Source organism: Mustela putorius, unplaced genomic scaffold, assembly GCF_011764305.1.
Source record: "Mustela putorius furo isolate JIRA1106 unplaced genomic scaffold, ASM1176430v1.1 tig00003846_pilon_pilon_pilon, whole genome shotgun sequence".
Taxonomy (NCBI): Eukaryota; Metazoa; Chordata; class Mammalia; order Carnivora; family Mustelidae; genus Mustela; species Mustela putorius.
The window spans coordinates 7,381,428-7,400,282 of record NW_025421999.1 but is presented as its reverse complement, the minus strand read 5'-3'; the positions used below and the strand labels follow the sequence as shown (position 1 = coordinate 7,400,282).

Genomic DNA, 18,855 nt, shown 5'->3' with positions numbered 1-18,855 from the left:
GGCAAACAAAACAGTGAGGAGAGGGTTAGAGGAAACAATATTCATTAAAACAGAGATCAGTGAACACAATCAGAGAACTCTGAAAACAGTTCTGAAAGATGGAGGGACTGAGCATGCAAGAGTCTAGTGGCCTTGAAGATCATGTTAATCCTTCTCTTGAAAGTTCGGAAGAACCAGTGAAAGATTTTAAGCAGTGAAGCGACATACTCAGATGTGCATTTTAGAATAATCATAGTGGACATGGTATGCATTGAACCCTGGTCTGAATTGAGTGCAAAAACTGATGGAACAGAGAGTAAGAGAACTTACATTCACTCAAGAGTTTTTTATTCCGGGACACCTGGGTGGCTCAGGTTAAGCGTCTGCCTTTGGTTCAGGTCATGATTCTAGAGTCCAGGGACGGAGCCCAGCATCCAGCTCCCTGCTGGGTGGGCGGTGTACTTCTGCCTATGCTTCCTTCCACTCCCCGTCCCCACTTCCACCCTCTCCACCCTCCATCCCTGCATCTCCACCCGCTCCATGCCCCCAGCACCACCACCCCCAGCTGCTGCTCATGCTTTTTCTCTCCCTCACGGTCACTCTTCCTCTCAAATAAATAAATAAAATCTTTAAAAAAAAGTTATTTATTGAATCTTACAATTATTCATGGGGTGTTGATGCTGTTCTTGGTATGCAATTCTTTCAAGAGCTTAATTAGGATGGAAAAAGAAATAGAAAGGTTTTAAAGTCAAGGAAAATTTTAAGACAGAAAAGAATTAAAACATGATCGTGCTGAGGGAGGTAGTGGACAGTAAAGAGGTTCGCCTTGGAGAGGAGCAGGGACACCCAGTCTTCGAGAGAGAATTAAAACTAGGTAATTTGTGGGGCTTGGGTGAGGCAGTTGGGCTAAAATTGTAGGAAGCTGTGCTTGATGGCGTTTATCATTTCTGAAGTAGAAGCCCAGGTTATCTGGTGAGTAATGTGGTCACCACTGATTTCTACCTGCAGTGTGGCCTTTCTTCTAAAAGCAACAGACAGAACCAAAAATACTTCTAGAGACTAGTTGACTCGTTTGTATAAATGAGGATAATAGACCCTTTTTAATGGTATTGCCATATGACTTGTTGCACTGACACATGTACTTGTTTAGTATTAGTTTTAGCATTGTATTCATATAGGGGTAGAGGGAGTGAACGTTTTGATTACTAATAGAAATAAAATGGAAGTCTTCCGGCATGGCCATCTGTTAAATGCACTATTTAATCTTGCAGTGGGTACTAAGTCAAATACTCAGGTTAAGGACTATTTATTCACAGCCTAATTTTGCTGTAAAGCATTCAAGAAAAGAACGCCAGTGCCCGAGGACTTTACTTGCGGTCAAGTCATCCACCGGTTCTGTCTGAACCAGAAAGTTAAGTCAACAGCACCCACCTCCGCCTTAGAAATGCCTCTTCCCAAATCTCAGCCGCGGCCCCGCCCCTTCCACAGGTTTTGGCCCCGCCCCCCTCTCCCATTGGCTGGCCCTCCACCTCTCCTCGACCGCTCCGAAGACCCGGAGGAGCGGAGTTTTCCAAAAGCATCATCGGGGCGCCCTCGCTGCGCATGCTCGCGGGAAGCCGGATTCCGCGTCCGGAGTTGGTTTTAGGCGGCCGCGGCACAGCGCGCGGTGCGGGGCCGGCGGGAAGGCGCGCGCTCGCGGCGCGGTGCCGTCGACGGGAGCACGCGGCGCGCTGCTGAGGAGGGAGGTGTGGGGTCTGCTGGGGGTGGCGCGTGGCCGGGGTGGGGGTGGGGGGAGGGTCGGGTGTCGCCGAGCGCGGCCAGCGGGTTCCAAGTGGCTGCAGGCGGCCTGGGCTGCCGGGGCCGACGCCTGGGTGGCTGCTGCCGCCGCCGCCGCCGCGCCTGCTGCGAGATGGCGATCTTGGGCGCGGAAGGGTGAGGGCGCCCGCCGCTGGAGGAGGCGCCGCTGCTGTGGCCGCCCGACCGCCGGGAGCCGACAGCTTTGCGCCGGGTAAGGACGCCGCGGCGGCGAGCGGGGGGCGCGGTGGGGTGGGGGCGCCGGCCCAGAGCCTTAGCGGCGGTGCGGGTAAGCCCGGCACGGTCCGCCCCGGGGCGGGACCCTCTGAGGGTCGGGGACGGTCTGCGCCGCCCTGGCTACCTTCTCCAGCCCAGGGGCCGGGAGTTTTCTGGGGTGGGGTCACGGGTCTTGCCCCGAGTTGGCCCTGACACAGGCCCGAGCTAATGATACTGGAGCGAAGTGTTTCCGTGACTCTGCAGCCGCGGTTCTCAAGCTTCCTTAGCCTGGTCTTAGCGTTCCGTCTACCTTCTCTTCCTTTCCCTAACGCCTCTCCAAAAAACAGCACTGTATGGACTTAACTGCCCGTGCCCTGACTTTCACCGCAATTTCGCCGTCCCAAACCAAAGACTCCCAGCCTTAGAACGTATTTTTCTGACGTGTTTTTGTCACTCCTGCTTCACTGACTCTGCAGTCACCACCCCCCACCCCCGCCACAACCCCCACCTCCACCTTTGTGACCTGGTAGGTTCCAGTGACCTTGCAGTTTTTACTAGTCTTTATCTCATCTGTGATTTGGACCTTCTTTCATCTTTAAAAAAAAAATGTTTTGATTTTGTAGTTTGCCCATTGTTTTTACAGCCTTTAAATGATCAGTCCTTTCTTTACTCCATCGTTTGGAGTTGAGCGTCCTATGCTCCTGTAATTACATGAAACCTTCCTTACCAAAGACGAGTATCTATTATTTTGACATCCTTGCTCTTCCAGGTTAAAATATTTTCCAGGGGCTCGATGTGGCTTTCTTTTTCTGCTTGGTAAGTTTTTAGCTTTTTGTGTAGGCTTATGTGCAAAGAGATTTGAGTTTCTGCTTTAAAAAGGTACTGTTAATAGTGGGAAAGAATAATGTCCAAAGTTAGCTTTTTGCCCCCTTTGGTATTTACCTGAAGTGGCTGGTGTACACTGCATGCGGGTTTGTGCAAGAATTCATCCATATGTGTAAATCCACTTTACCTGTCTCGCTAAGTACGGCTCTGTGTACTATACAAGCAAAATGCTCCTTTTGAAAAAATAAAGGCATTCTTTTATTCATGTGATTTGTTTTTGACCATAAAGCAGATAATTAGCTGTGACTGCAAATTCATCGCTTTTCATAAGTAGTATTTTTTTTTTAAGCTGAAAACTTAGTAGCCAAGTGTTTGGAGCTACTCAAATTGAGAAGTGTAAAGTATGTAGACTAGTTATTTGGTATGTAGCTTATTAAGGTTTTCAAATAGTTCTTCCCTTAAAATGCAAAACTGTTTATAAAACATCCAATACCAGGAATTAAAAAGCAGTAAGTAAGGGTTATGTTTTTTTGGAAGCCTGGGATGATGGAGGTTGTCGCAAAGAAATTCTCTGCCTTCAGAGCGATCGTAATCTTTGCTGTTTACCCCACGAAGGCTGAAATATCTTTTACTTCCTTTCACAATTATTAAGCATCTACTGCATGACTGTGTGAGGTGTTTGGGGGAATATTAAGGATTATAGCAGTTTCTGCCTTCCCAGAATAGTTAGGTAGGACTATACACAAATGGCTTATTTATCTTTTAGTACATAGTTAAGTTTCATATAGAATTCAAATTCAGAAGGGGTAGAGCTCCCATCTTACTTGGCAAGGGGAGGTAAGAAGGGATTCAGAGAGCTGCTGGCTTACGAAACCTTTGTTTTGAAGGATGACCGTGACTTTCTATAAGCTGAGAACGGTAATGCAAGCAAAGATAAGGGACTAAGAGATTAGAGCGTACAGTTTATACATTGGGTATTATACTCGGATGAAACAAAAAGTATTTGTACTAACAAAGGATGATAAAACTTGAAGTAGAAGTTTGAACGAGTTTATGATTGCTTTTAATGCCAGGCTAATGATCTTGGATTTAGTAGGTGTTGGGGGTTTTACAGATGATTTTTGAGTTGTGACTTATTAAACTTTTGTTTTCAGAGGATTAATTTGGCAGCAATGTGTGATGTGAATTGAAGTAGAAATCTGGAGGCAGAAAGATTTTTTTTTAAAGATTTTTATTTATTTGACAGACAGAGATCACAAGTAGGCAGAGAGGCAGGCAGAGAGAGAGGAGGAAGCAGGCTCCCCACCTAGCAGAGAGCCCGATGCGGGGCTCTATCCTAGGACCCCGGGATCATGACCTGAGCTGAAGGCAGAGGCTTTAACCCACTGAGTCACCCAGGTGCCCTCAGAAAGACTTCTTGATTGCTGTGGTCAAAAGTAATGAGGGTTGGAACTGTGGCTATAATACTAGGAATAGAAAGAAGGAAGGAAATTGAATGGAGAGAATTTGATGATGAGAGAGAAAATGAAGAAAGTAAAAATAACTGAGATTCTGATCCAGGTTGGGAAAAGAATGGTACCATTTTGGGGCGCCTGAGTGGCTCAGTGGGTTAAAGCCTCTGCCTTCAGCTAAGGTAATGATCCCAGGGTCCTGTGATCCGAGCCCCACATCATGCTCTCTGCTCAGTGGGGAGCCTGCTTCCCTTCTTCTCGCTCCACCTGGTCTACTTGTGATCTCTGCCTGTCAAATAAAGTCTTTAAAAACAAAAAAACAAAAAACCCTTGGGTGTAAAAAAAGAATGGTACCATTTTGAGCAATATCAGTGGAAGCTTTATCTTTGGCACATCAGTGTTACTTTACAGTAGTAGTTTTTAGCCTTTTGGTGTTTACTAATTTTTGGTGAAACTAAAAAAAAATCTGGCCTGGAAAATTTCCATATGCACCTATGCTTTCTGGATGTAATTTTAGGAAAGTCCGTGAACCCTCTTGAAGCTCGTTCATGAACCCGTGAGTCAGTGGGTTGGGCTAAGAGCAGGTCTCAGAATTACTGGAGGCTTTTTAAAAAAATAGAATCTTCAAATTCTTCCATTTGCTGATGTCCCCTACTGTAGAGACATACCTTATATACACTTAGATACAGTATCTCTTTACATTTGTGCTGTGGTATACAGTTTACAAAGAATTTTGACAATGGTACATTATTTGCTATTATATAACAAACTAGACCAAGAAGTTAAATGATTTGCCCTAAGTATTTCAGTTAGCAAGTGGGTAAAGTGGAATTAAGAGCTAATTGACAATGATTGTTTTTTTTTTTTATAAGAAGGTATATGATTTAACATCTGTTATATATAGTTATTGACTTTAAGTGACCTCATCAGTAAGACTGAATTATCCCGGAGGTTCCTTTCAGTTTTCACATTTTGTGATTCCTGGGCCTTTGATTTTTCAATGGACTTTCTATACCCTTCTTGTTTTCCATATGCAGGAGAGCTGAGAGGAGACATGAATTGGGTGTATGGAGTGCATATAGCAATAACTATATTTATTTCCTTTGTATTTATTTATATTTCCTTTGTATCTTAGTTTGGGTTTGGGGGAAAGGGGAAAGGTGAAATAAGAAATCTTAAACATTTTTATCTTTATTGTATTTTTTGTTTTTATGTATGCCTTACTTAAGAGCCATCCTTTGACTTCATTTATGAAGCCTTATCAAATAAAAATGGAAACTTCATAAAAGAAATGAAGTACAGGGTCCTAGTCACTGCTTTTCTTCATTGGATTAAGGGGTTAAAGCATAATTTGATTAGTAAATAATTGACTTTTCTCCACCTATAAGATTATCTTCCTAGTAGGGAACTTGAGCAAGTTATTACTTAGTATCTTTTATAGCTCTAAAAACTTTGATTCCATAATTATTAGAAAGACTGGGGTCTTTTTACTCTTTCTATAAAAATGTGATGTAATAACAAGTAGTGGAAAAACCAATAAATTGGCCTGTATAGTAGTGTTGAAGGAACTAGTTGGTAATACTTAATGGTAGAAAAATGTCTAGCAAAAGCACATACACAAATGATTTTTCTATTCATTGCTGACATTACGAAGAATATCATATCTTATATTTGTATGGCATTTGACATTTTTCCATAATGGCTATATAGACTTTCTCATCTGATTCTCATGATAGCTGAGAAGTAGTAAATTTTTATTTATTTATTTATTTTTTTGCTAACACTTCATCTACAATGGGAATTTAACTGAAGGTGATATATGAGGAGTGTGTTAAAATGGTAACCTCATTACAGTGGCTGTTGGTGGATAATTTTGAAATTTTAAGCATTTATCACAAATTAGTTATCCTCCCATCAAGAAAAGAGCAGAAGTTGATTTCTTATCTGAAAAAGTACATGGGTGAAATGTAAGTTTTAATTTCCTTCTGAAAATCTGCTTATAAAAGCCTACTCAATGGAAATTGGTATTTTTGGAACATTTCATCAGGATGTGATTTCCAAAAGTTTGTATCATGGTATTTCATGATTTTTACTATTACGTAAAGAGCTTTATCATTAAAAAAATGATTTGCCATTACAAAACTCTTAGTATACACATGATTAAACAATTTTGGAACATATTGTGTAAAACCATATGCCAGATAACTCCTAAGTTATAAGGAGGACTAACATTTGTCTTGACATTCCTTAAACCTATTGTTCGTTCGTAACACCGCCTGCTGTGCCTATTACATGCCAGGTATTGTGCTGGGTGCTGGGGTCCAGTGCTGAGAGGACAAACATGAAGCCTGTCCTTTTGAAACTCAAGAGTTTGGTATGGTCACTAACATTTAAAAAGGCGTAAGACTTTTATCTTCTGAGTTTGTATGAATGTTTGGAGTTGTAATTACTTAAATCTCTCCTTTTCTATGAGTTTTGAATAAATTATGCAAAAGCAAAAGGAACCAGGTAAACATTGTTTTGGTCATTTATTGCTGTGTAACAACCTAAAAGTAAGTGACTTAAAACAGCTGTCTTATTTGCTTATAGTTCTGCTCTCCTAGGCTGGACTGATTGGAGCAGTTTGGGTTTTGCTGGTGGTCACTCTAAAGGCTGCTTTCAGCTATAGTTCAGCTGGGAGCTGGTCTTCTCTCTTTTTTTCTCTTACTCCATATTTCTTAGAGTTTCAGGGTCCTGCCTCCTAAGTGGCCTTTCCAGCAGTGTTGCTGGCCTTGCATAGTGGCTTAGGACTCAACAGGGCAAAAAAAAAAAGCAACCAGGCCTTTTTTGGGCACAGCATCATTTTTGCCACATTCTGTTGGTGAAAGCAGTTCACAGGTCCATTCCATATTCAAGAGAAAAGGACTAGAGAAGTATGAGAATCTGAAGATTAACCCAAACACCTGTATTACACCAAAAATGGGGCACCTAGAAAACTTCATGAAGCTGAGATTTTAAGCTGCCTAGTACTTTTGGTATTTTGAGCCTAGGCTTGTCAGAGGGAAAGTGGAGTCTGAATTCAAATAATAGCATATTTGGCTTATTACATAGTTGGAAGTAGCTGGCACTGTCTCGTTGGGTAGAAAAGAAAATTTTGGACCTCTGGGTTTAACCTTATATGCTACCATAATGGGGCAGGATTGACTTGACCTGCTTGAGGGCATTGGGGTCTAAAAAAATTGCAGGGCCCACACTTCGGGCTGCTCTGTAGTAGTGATTTATCCAAGTCTCACAGATTGAATGAGACAAATACTGCAGTCAGCAGTCTGTGCAGAGTGGGCTGTGGGTGGGCAGAGGCCCATCCCCCTTGTCCTTATGATTATGTGACACTTAGGATAGCAGAGCTCCTTGGCCAGTCACTCTGGCCTTGACAACCCTTGAGCAACCTAGTGCCTCACAAATACTATTTTCTGTTTGCAGTGTCTTAGAGGTATGAGCCACTTTTCCTTGGAGAGGAGTCATAGTGGAAAGAAGACTCTTGTGGAAAATGGGATGTAACTTCTCTGTCCTTAGGGAAATGTGAGGCATAACATAATGCTCATCCTTACCAGGAATAGGTAGATTCATTGATTGCTTAGCTGGGTTTCTCTCACTTTATCCTAATCACTTGATCAGTTTATCTTAGTCTCAGTAGTGCCCCCCCCCAGCCGAAGTTATGTACTGTGTAATGTTATGGCTAACTGGAATGAAGAAAATGAATGTTACATTATTATTACATTATAGCTTCTGAGTGGAATAATAGATTAATATATTTCATTTAAAGAATTTAGGTAGATTTGAAGCATTTCATATATAACTTAGCAATGAACCCCTGCATTCTAGTACAAATATCTTTGCAAATTTCTGGAAATAATATGTGTGCTGTTGTGGGGAGGAGTTTGGTAATTGGATGTACTGAGGAACACGATTTATATAAATAGGAAAGGCTGGGGCACAAGGAAGGGGACAGATAGAATTACCTTAAGGTGTTTCTTTATGACTCTTCCCTGCCCCAAGTTATATGGTAGTTACAGAGTAGTTTAAAAATGTACTAGCATTAACAGAATTGTAGGTGTAATAACTTTTTCTTTTAATTTAACTAAGTTCTTTTGATAGCTGTCTAGTAAACCCATAATTATGATTAAATAAAATGGGTAGAAACAAACTGTTGATTCCTGACTTGAAGTAGGATTCTCTGGCCCCGGACATACTTTACCATAGAAGTAATAAACTAGATCACTGTACTCTAAAAGTTGTAGAACTAAAGGCATCCTGGCATGTGTTAAGTGCTGTAGCTTTAAAGTCAGGCAGAGCTTGTCCATGCTGCTTAAACACAGTATTACTTCAGTTTCTTCTGTAAAATGTAGAGAATATTTTTCTTTCTGAATTTTTGTAAGGATTAATTGAAATAATGTTTGTAAAGCAGGAAGGCAGGTCCTTGGGATGTAAGCAGCTCTTAGATCATTCTTACAGCTTTTCATTATTATTAATAAGTTAAAATTCAAACAAGTAATCCACTTTTTCTGTGAGCCACTCATTTCAGTCAGAGATAGTTGTAACTTAACTTTGGCATTGTCAGAGCTGCATCTCTAATTTCACCTCTTAACCTAAAAAATGGGTGCTAAAACGTTAGGAATCAATCTGAGAAGGATACTGACTCAACGTGGCTGGTAGTCTGTCAGCTAGTAATGGTTTGGCTGTGCAGTTTGGGATCTAGAATTTGTTAACACCATCACTGTATGAATTACAGTATAGAACAGTTTTTCAGTGTGCAGTCTCTGCATCACAGTCATCTGGGATATTTGTTAAAAAGCAAGATGCCTGAATGTTTGAGAACTGGTATAGTCCTTGATAGTGTAGCTCAGGAGTCTTCATTTTTAACAAATACCTCAGATGATTTTATACATACTAGTTTGAGAACTGCTCTTGGAAACCGAATCAGTAATTTGGGGTTCTAGTGTTCTCCCAGTCCATTTTTTGAGCTACAGTGTTCTGTAAACACACATGTATAGTGTAAACAAAGGGAGCTTAACATCTGAACCTTTCAAATGTTTAAAGAGGCTTAAGATAATTGCCAAGGACTTGATCCAAACAAACTATAGAAACCTGATACAGAGTGATTATATAAGAAGTAGGCAGAAGTAATCCTGCAAGAGGCATCCATCAGGCTTCCTTGTTCAAGAAAATTTCCCCATGCTTCTTCAAAAGAAAATACTCTTTTGAGTAAAGATACTCTTCTAAAAAAAAGTCTGCTGAAACAGTTAAATTAGATACTGTGATTATCAAATAATCTGATTGCTTTTTCACTTAGCTAAATAATCTACTCAAAACAGATTCTGATTAAAGTGTATCTACTTTAGAATTTGGTCTTTTGGGTAGAAAGTAGGTTTGCTGGGGGCCATAATCTGTCTCTTGTGGGGAGAAAGCCATTGCTTAGTTTAAGGGCATTGACTTATGAAAAACATTGTGAGAAAAAATTTAAATTTTAAATCTTAAATTTTAAATTGATTAACCAGGAAAAAAAAGTTGATGCTTGTTTTCTCTAACTTGCTTAGAGCAGTGATGGTGACAGCCTGGGTCTATGTCACTTAAGCCTTTCTCAGTCCCGTGACCATATCTGAGAGTGAAACAGCAGATCCTATGTTTGAGCTATCCTGGAAAAACTTTACCTATGTTTGTATCAATTATATTTGTATTGTGTTTAGTATATTGTGATAAAAATGGTAAAAAACCAAACAAACAAACCAAACACACCAAACACACCAGATCCATGATTCTTTCTAAATTTGACTGGAAAGGATTAGTTGGCATTTGAAGAGCATATTGCTTTTGGGTTTGTTTTCACTGACTTTGTGGCTAGTGCTTTGGGGAGGAGAAACAACAATAAACTAATCTCTCTTTGTCCTGTGAGCTGTTAAATAAGGTGTCAGTGTTTAGATTTAAATACCCAGGATGGAAAGTGCACATTATACTCAGGAATTTCATTGTTCTAAGTTAAAAGTTTTGGTTATTGTAACTTAAACTTTCTTTGTGATTTAATTTTCCTCTAAAATGTTGGCTTTTTAATTGCTTTAGGCCTTAAAGTGAGACATACTTAAATTTGAGTTCTCACATTCTTCTTTTTTTTTTTTTTTAAGATTTTATTTATTTATTTGTCAGAGATCACAAGTAGACAGGCAGAAAGAGATGGGAAGCAGGCTCCCCGCTGAGAACCCCATGCAGGACTCGATCCCAGAACCCTGAGATCATGACCTGAGCCGAAGGTAGAGGAGTAACCCACTGAGCCACCTAGGGGTCCCGAGTTTTCAACATTCTTTGTTGGCTAAATGATCTTGGTCAGATTAACCTTGGATTAAGCCCTTGTTTAATAATATGTAAACTAGGTATTCATATGTAAAGTAGTAGTACTAATACCTAATTGATAGATTTATTGTGTGACTTAAACCTAGCACTTAGAATTAAATGAATATTCACTGGGATGTGTTCACAATACAATGAAATGGGTTTCAGAATTTATTTTTTTAATTTAGAAAGGTAAAGCACTCCATATATTATGTTGGGTAAACCCCAGTGAACTCTCTGGCAGCACTCTGTATTGTCTTTGGCAGATGTTAAAGTGTAGATAAATAAGGCAATAAAAAGCTACACATCAGTCAGATTTTGCTGTTAAGTGGTCCAGGTCAGTTTACTTTATGCCTTCAAATGAGTTATGAAGTAATTTTATGTTTTTATAGCTTTCTGGGTTTTGGATTTGTGGATAGATGACTGGTCCTGTATTTTTACCATATTTTAAACCTGAGAAAAATTACATTATTCTAGGAGTAAAGTTTTAGTTGTTCAGTTGATTTTCTTATTTTGGACAGTTCTGGGTATTTTGGATTCTGATATTTTTCTCTTAAGAGTGGGGATATGTTGTGAAAGTTTGTATTTAGCAGTCTGCTTAACTTCTTAGGAAGAATATTTGTGAGTAGTAAACTAACATTGTGTATCAGTTACTTGTAGCTTTAAAAACCGGAAGTTGTGTGTATTTATAACAAAACATTTAGCAGTACTATATTCTCAAGTGATATTTTGATCTGATCCTTACTGCAGGTATGAGGAGGGGTTGCTACATAGCATTTTGCAGCATGGCCATGTGACTGAAACCAGCCTTTCTTAACAACTGTCTGTCTTAATCTGCTCTCCTCTACAATTGTGGAAGGAAGGTAGAAAAATACTGGAGTTCTTCTGCTTCAGAGTATTGAGAGTGTGACTAGAATGATGGTGGTGATGGGATGGTGTTAGGAAATGAATACCCATTGCACACCTCTATATTCCAGATTTTAGAAACAGTTCTAGTTTCCTAGAGTTAATAGTAACACTTCCTTTCCCCTTCTCAAAATTCATTTCTGTATCCTCATTTTACAGAAAAGAAAACTGAGACTCAGGTTAATTATAAACAAATCGTAGAGTTGAAGTTTGGACCTATGTCTGTCTGCCCCTAAAAGATATTCTCTGTATTACATTACTCCAAGATGCTCTTCTCACACTAGGAATTTGGAATTGAAGAATTTGCAAATTTCCATGGCTAGTTAAGTGTTAGTAAATTAGAATCTTTCATGTATTAAAAAACAATCAGGAAATATTTTGGCATGAACTTTGCGTCATAATATCCTAGTGAGCAATGCAGTGCAGAACACGAGCCTCATCAGCTGGCCTGGGTTTGGCCTGACATTGAGAAGCTTTGGGTCTCTGAGTAAGTCTTTTTTAATTGCCTCTCAGCTTCGTCTCTAAACTTCCATGAGATGTAGCAAATACTGTGTATTTGAAGAATACCAAATGTTAAAAAATTACTGGATTCAAAGGAAACAAGTCTGGAAAGCAAGTATTAATGCTATTAAAATACCATGCTTTGAAACAACCAACCAATTATTTATGGAAATGTTTGTGTCATTTTGAAATCTGAGATTGTACATAATATAATTACATTAAGTTTGATCCTTGCAAAAGTAAGAATGTTATGTACCTTGGATGTTTTTCCCAGAATTTATGAATCATGATCCCAACAGCTTACCTCTTTAATTGTTAGAGTGTTTATGTTTTATACATTATCTTTTTTAGACTACTTGTTCTTTGTCAATTTTTAGGAAAAGCATTTTTAATGACTAACTTAAAAACCCCACAAATCATCCTATTATGAAGTTGTTTAAGTGATTAACATAAGAGAATAGTACTGTCAGATTGATACAGTAAAATGCTCAGTTCAAGGCATAGGTTTAGCTTAGCATTTTGTTTTTTATATTCTGTTTTTGTAGTTAAAAAATAGTAAAAAGATCATTGGCTTTGGGCCCAGGAGATCTGGGTTCAAAATCCTTTCACTGGTTTTATGGCCCTCAGCAATTTACTTAAATTCTTAAAACCTAATTTTCTTCATTTGTCAGTAGGGATAATTGACTCTAGGATAATTGAAAATATTAGAGATGGTTTTTTTGGTAAAAATTTTGATAAATATTTTGATAAATTATGAATATATTATTTTGATAAATAATAGGAGTCAGATAGATGGTTATGGTATTCTTACTAGTTTTGGACTCAAAGACCTGATTCAGATTCCAGGTTTAAGACTGGCTATATTTCTGCCTCACTGAGACACTCATGTAGTGCAGATGGCCCCAGGTAATTATACTCTCATCTTAGACTTCTGCTTAGTGAGTGTTTACACAGCTCTTTTTATTACTGAACGTTGATTCTGTGAGCGTGGAACTTTAGTTTTAAGATGGCTCGGTGTTACTTTAATTTTATTTTGTTAATTGAATAAAGCAGCACAGGAGTGGGAGATGTTTTCTGCTGATATCCACTAAGACATGGGGGAAAAAATTACCAAATACAGAAATGTTGTGTTGGAAAAGTTTTGGTATTTTGCTGTTGTAAACATAATATTGCATATTATGAGAAACTGAGAAATAATAACACATTTTAGAAAAACTGTCTCATTCTCATTACTGATAACATTCTGGTGTAATTTTCCTTTGTTGATGTAAATAAATATTAATGTCAATTCTTTTAAAACAAAAATAAGAATCATCTCCTGAAACTAAGAATAATTATGAAAAATAAATTTAGTAAATGCATAAGCAAAATGTGTTTCATTTTTTTATTATGACCTGAGGAGGAAGAGGATAGAGCAAGGAGAGACGGAAGGATTGATGTGATAAAAGTTACAGAAATCGTGCCAGAGTCCTCTGTTTTTGTTTTATTTTTAAGGACCATAACTCTTCAGCTTAATTAGAATAATTCCTGCTAAACTTCATGAATGTTTTTGTCCACACTATTGTTTTGTAGTAAACAAAGTACAAAGATTTTTTATATTTCTTACTTCCAGTAGAGGAAAACTGTTCATTTCATTTTTGGGGAAGTTGGTATAATGCATTTAATTATATATTTTTTAAAGGTGCATTTTATGGAACAACATCCCCATCTTGTGGCCTTCTAGAAAAGTAGCAACACTTTTAACGATCATAAGCTTTCTCTGAAGTTGGCCAAGGGTTCAATCAAGTTTGTAATAGGCAGTTCTTACTATAAATGGGGTGGGGAGTAGAAAACAAATGATTTGTATACTTGGATTGTAACTTTGTAAAAAAAAAAAAAAAGGTTTTTGGAGGAAAATAATACTATTTTAAAAATGGAAACACTTGTGGGTTGGTTTGGTGCAAAGATTATGGATGACTTTACTCTTATGTTTTCATGAAATATGCAGTGTTTTTAGATAAGCATTTGTAAGCTGGAAAAATCTCAATATGTTTTGTGCTCTATCATTTAATAGGATTACCAAACCCCAGAGAAATTTAGGTGGCCTGTCTCACTGTGCCATTTAGTGAGACGGTTGCCTTGAGCAGTACTTTTCTAAGCTGGATTACTAGGAATATTTTCTTTCTTTCTTTCTTTTTTTTTTTTAAGATTTTATTTATTTATTTGACAGAGATCACAAAGTAGGCAGAGAGGCAGGCAGAGAGAGAGGAAGGGAAGCAAGCAAGCTCCCTGTTGACAGAGAGCCTGATGCAGGGCTCCATCCCAGGATGGAAAAAGCAGAGGTTAAAGCAGAGGCTTTAACCCACTGAGCCACCCAGGTGCCCCTAGAGGAATATTTTCAACATGAATGTTTACACTTTTTTTTCACTTTGATAATAATATTAAAGGTGAAAAAATAAATCGAGAAGTTCAGTAGTTCACTTAAAAGTGTACCTAAAAACTAAACAAGGCTATTTCATTTTAACCCTGAGGTTATTCAGTTGTTTTTGAGGTTTGGTTGATACTAATTAACCTTCATTAGCAAGCAAGTATTAAACACTTTTGTGTTGCAGGCTTTTTGGTAGGGAGGGTAGATACAATGGTGAAGATTTGTCCTGCACTCTTGGAATTTACGATCTAGAATGCAGATGCAGTAAGAAAAATAAAGCTGTTTTGAGGAACACAAAAGGTAGAAAACAAGGATTCTGGATAAAAATAGCTGTAATTTTTTGAGTTTTTACTGTGTGCCAGGCACTACGCAAAATGCTCTCAGTACTTTTTCAGTGTCAGAAATTTATTTTGGAATTTTTGCAGTGATAGTGCATATACACACAAATAAGTGTTTGTGGAACCTCAGAAACATCTCTGTGGAACAATAGGTTTCCTTGTACAGTACAAGTGGTTCATCTATTATGGGTCTGGTAGGCTTTTGTGGCTTGGTCTTGTTATTTTACCACCATTTATAAAATTTCTGTGAGAAAATTTGTACTGTGTTCTAAGCAAACATCTCCGTAGACTTTTAGGGTCTAACTGGTATATAATTTGGGCATTAGCATATGACTTCTGAATTATTTTGCATGTTAGGGCTAGAAGTTTTCAAGTTTAAACCTGAAAGTTGAGCTTTCTCTTGTTTTTATACATTTGGATGTTTAAGTATTTAATAAATCAAATGGGTATTTTAGGTGACATTTATGCTTTATTTTTGTATTGGATATTTTTATATTGTGCTGCTATTGTGGGTTGTGGCAATGAAATCACATTGGTAAGGTGGACATGGACTTAGACAAGCCCAGAATTAGAAGGGCAAAGATGGGATAGGGTATAGGTGGTTTATAAGGTCTTACAGGATTTTTCTTTTTCTTTTTCTTTTTTTTTTTTTTAAGATTTTTATTTATTTATTTGACAGAGAAAGATCACAAGTAGGCAGAGAGGCAGGCAGAGAGAGAGGAAGGGAAGCAGGCTCCCTGCTGAACAGAGAGCCCAATGCGGGACTCCATCCCAGGACCCTGAGATCATGACATGAGCAGAAGGCAGCGGCTTAACCCACTGAGCCACCCAGGCGCCCACAGGATTTTTCTTTATAGAATGTTAAAGTTTTAGTTTTGTGCTATGTGGGTTTTTTGGTTTTTGTTTTTTTTTTAAGTCTAACCACCCTAACCAATTCTATAGGGTTAATTTTTTATAATTGTGATTCTTCATTGAACATACATTTATTGAGTGTTTAGTAAGGGTTGAGTACCAGGCTGGGGCTGGAATTATAAAGGTGAGTTGTAATAAAGAAATTTATTGTGTAATAAAGGAGATAAAGAAATAAACATGGTTACAGTGCTGTGAAACATGTAGCAGCTAACTAGTCAAAAATTGGAGAGATTACACTTGAGCTGAATCATGATTAGAAATTATGTAGATCAGGGTTGAGAGTACCCAAATGTTTTGTGAGCATCACCTCAAACTACCAGCAGAGTTCCCCAGATGATTCTTCATGCAACCAGGTTGGGGAAAACTGGTAGTAGATTAGAAATATGTGTCATTAATGAGTTTGGGGTAAAGAGTTTTTCTGGAGAATACCAATTACCTTATTTTCTGTAGCTGAATTTTAATGGATGAAGGTGGCAGAAAGCATATATATACATGATGCATTTAAATAACAAGGAGTAGTTCGATAGTAGCTAGAGTATGCCCTGTTCTCTTCTGGAACCTGTGCTCTAAATGGCTCCAATAATTAGTGTCATTGCTTCGATTTTATTTATTTATTTGTCAGAGAGACTGTACACAAGCACAAGCACAAGCAGGGGGAGCGTCAGGCAGAGGGAGTAGGAAGCTCCTTGCTGAGCAAGGATTCTGACGCAGGACTAGTTCTAAATACGAACTATTAAAAATGAAATGGAAAAAAATTCGCATGTCTGGGATTGTTACTGATACTCCCCTGGACCCAAGTCTCTGCTGTTTTGTCTTATCTAGCCATATGCTATTATAACAGGTAATGTATTGTATTCCTAGTGTCTCAAAGATTGCCTCCCTCAGTGAGGAAGCTGGTAGGTAAAACCTCCTTAACTTTCTTCTCAGACACTTGTGGAGATAATTTTCATTCTCACCTGTTTCTTTTCTCTGTCTAGCCGCAGTGCAGGCTATTTATGTGTATACCTCTGTTAAATCTCAACAGCCCTGCCTTCTTAGAGCTCTTGTCATTTGTTCTGTGACTTCAGCTTCTTCCTGTCTGAAAATATGTTCAAGTCTCTTCCATCTTCCATCAAAAACAAACCTATGAATACCTCACTTTAATTCTGTATCTTTTTTTTTCTTTTACAGTTAAACATCTAAATAGAGGTTTCTTAAGCCATTGGCTTTTGGTCCTACCACTCTGTTAAAATTGCCCTAAAAAATGCCTACTAAAATCCATATTGTACAGTGGACAGTTTTCTCTTTTTTCCTGTCTTACTGTTACCATCTCTCAGAAGCCTTTCCTGACATTTCTTCACCTCTTCCCAACAAATCTGATTTAGATGCTCCTCTTCTGTACTTCTGTAGTCCTCTGTACAACCCTGTCAGTGAGCTTAATGCTGCTGATTTCCTTGTCTATTTCCACTGCTAAATTATAAACTCACTGAGAGCAATGAGTGTATCTCAGATGATTTCTGTATTCCTGTTGTTTAACACATTACCTGAAAACATGTCTGTATATATATGCTGAATGACTTAATTCAGAAAAATTGTTAAAAGAAATCCCCAATATGTAGTTTGTTTATTGTGTGCTAAGTACTTTTCTTAGCACTTTGTCAGTATTAACTTATTAACTCATAAGATGGTAGGTTTGAATTCATTTTATAGATTTAAAAACTGAGGCACTTGTGAGGTAAAGAAGCTTGCCAAAAGTTGAATGTAGTAGTCAAGTGGAGCCCGAATTCGCGTTTAGGCAGTCTGGCTGCAGAATGTACACTCTTAATCACTATCTGCCACTTAGTAAACGTGGGAATAGAAATTAAAATCCAAATTCAAACTAGACTTTGGTAAATGATAGCTTCTTATTTTCAATAGTTTGTTACTTTCCCCACCTCATTAGAAATAACTGGACTACCAAATAGACTGAAAGGCTTCTATAAGTGACAGTTCAGTTGTTCACAGGACTTGATTTTGTTTCTTATAACTTCAAATGTTGCTAGATGTTCAGAGTCAATTAAGTTTGCAATAAGTGTACTTTTTTTTTTTGGAAGATTTTAACTTACTTATTTGAGAAAGTAAAGGGGAGAGAGAGGGAGAACACGCAAGAGGCAGAGGGAGAGGGAGAAGCAGCCTCCCCTGCTGAGCAGGGAGCCCGATGTGGGGCTCAATCCCAGGACTCTGGGATCGTGACCCAAGCCAAAAGCAGATGCTCAACAACGACTAAGACACCCAGGCGCCCTTGAAATAAGTGTAATTTTTTTTTAATTGTTAACCTCAGACTTGGAAAAGAGCGAAACTGGCACTTCTCTCAGTTCAGAATATAAGTATCTTTGCTATTTGATCCTCTGGACTGGCCTTTATTTCGGTGTGTCATCATTATTGTTAGTTGAACCTCTAGTCTGCTGCCCAGATCCTATTATTAATTATTTATTACCTTTTTGGGAGGGAATTTGCATTCTGTATAGGCCAACAGACCCTAGAAGTTTTGCTGGCTGGAAGTTTATATGAAACTCCTTTTGCTTGGAAGGATGGGTGGTTAATTTTGCTGTGGATAAGTAACTATTTTGTAACTATTTCTCATCAATTGAAGGCAAGCATCTTGATAAGAAAAGCAGGTTAAGTTACTGTGATCATGTTTGTGCTGTGACTGGAGTCTTGCTGGGTGCAATGCAAGGGTGTTTTGAAGGCAGGGAAATAGATGGAATTTGAAGTAACCAGAATCAAGAAGTAACTTGATTAGAACTAACTAGAGTGAGAAAAAGAATTAAGTAGTTTGACTAGCTACTGGACATGATTTTAATAGAGTAATTTTTGTGTGAAGAACATTGAGGAAGTAATTGCAGGAATTTAATGGGCAGCAGTTCATTAGGGTTTGTGCCATGGTAATTTGAGGAGGCATAGGTTGGATTTAGCAAGGCTTTTGACTCTCTCAGTAAGGATATACAGTAGCAGTGTGAATGTTGATTTGAGGAGGGGAAAGAAGTTTGTATTAACTGTATAACCAGTGTTTATATTAGTCATAGAGTAATTTTGAGAGCAGAGAGTTCACATAGTTTGGAAATGGTTAAAATTGACAATAGACAGGGAATCTGCAGATGGATCAAGATTTAGTGCTTATCAGGAAATTAAAATGGTGGTATATGGT

At 38.4% G+C, this 18,855-nt stretch overlaps 1 protein-coding gene across 3 annotated transcripts in view; it reads left to right on the top strand.

Moving 5' to 3' along the window:
* The first annotated feature begins 1,548 nt into the window (after positions 1-1,548).
* WWP1 (WW domain containing E3 ubiquitin protein ligase 1) overlaps positions 1,549-18,855 on the top strand; it is a 114,044-nt gene continuing 96,737 nt past the window's right edge. For 2 of the 3 annotated variants that reach the window (XM_045063146.1, XM_045063145.1), the window contains exon 1: positions 1,550-1,987. The gene's annotated coding sequence lies outside the window, so the exon portion shown is untranslated. Of the gene's footprint in view, positions 1,988-18,855 lie in introns of all 3 variants that reach the window. The other variant, XM_045063147.1, reaches the window with a different exon arrangement.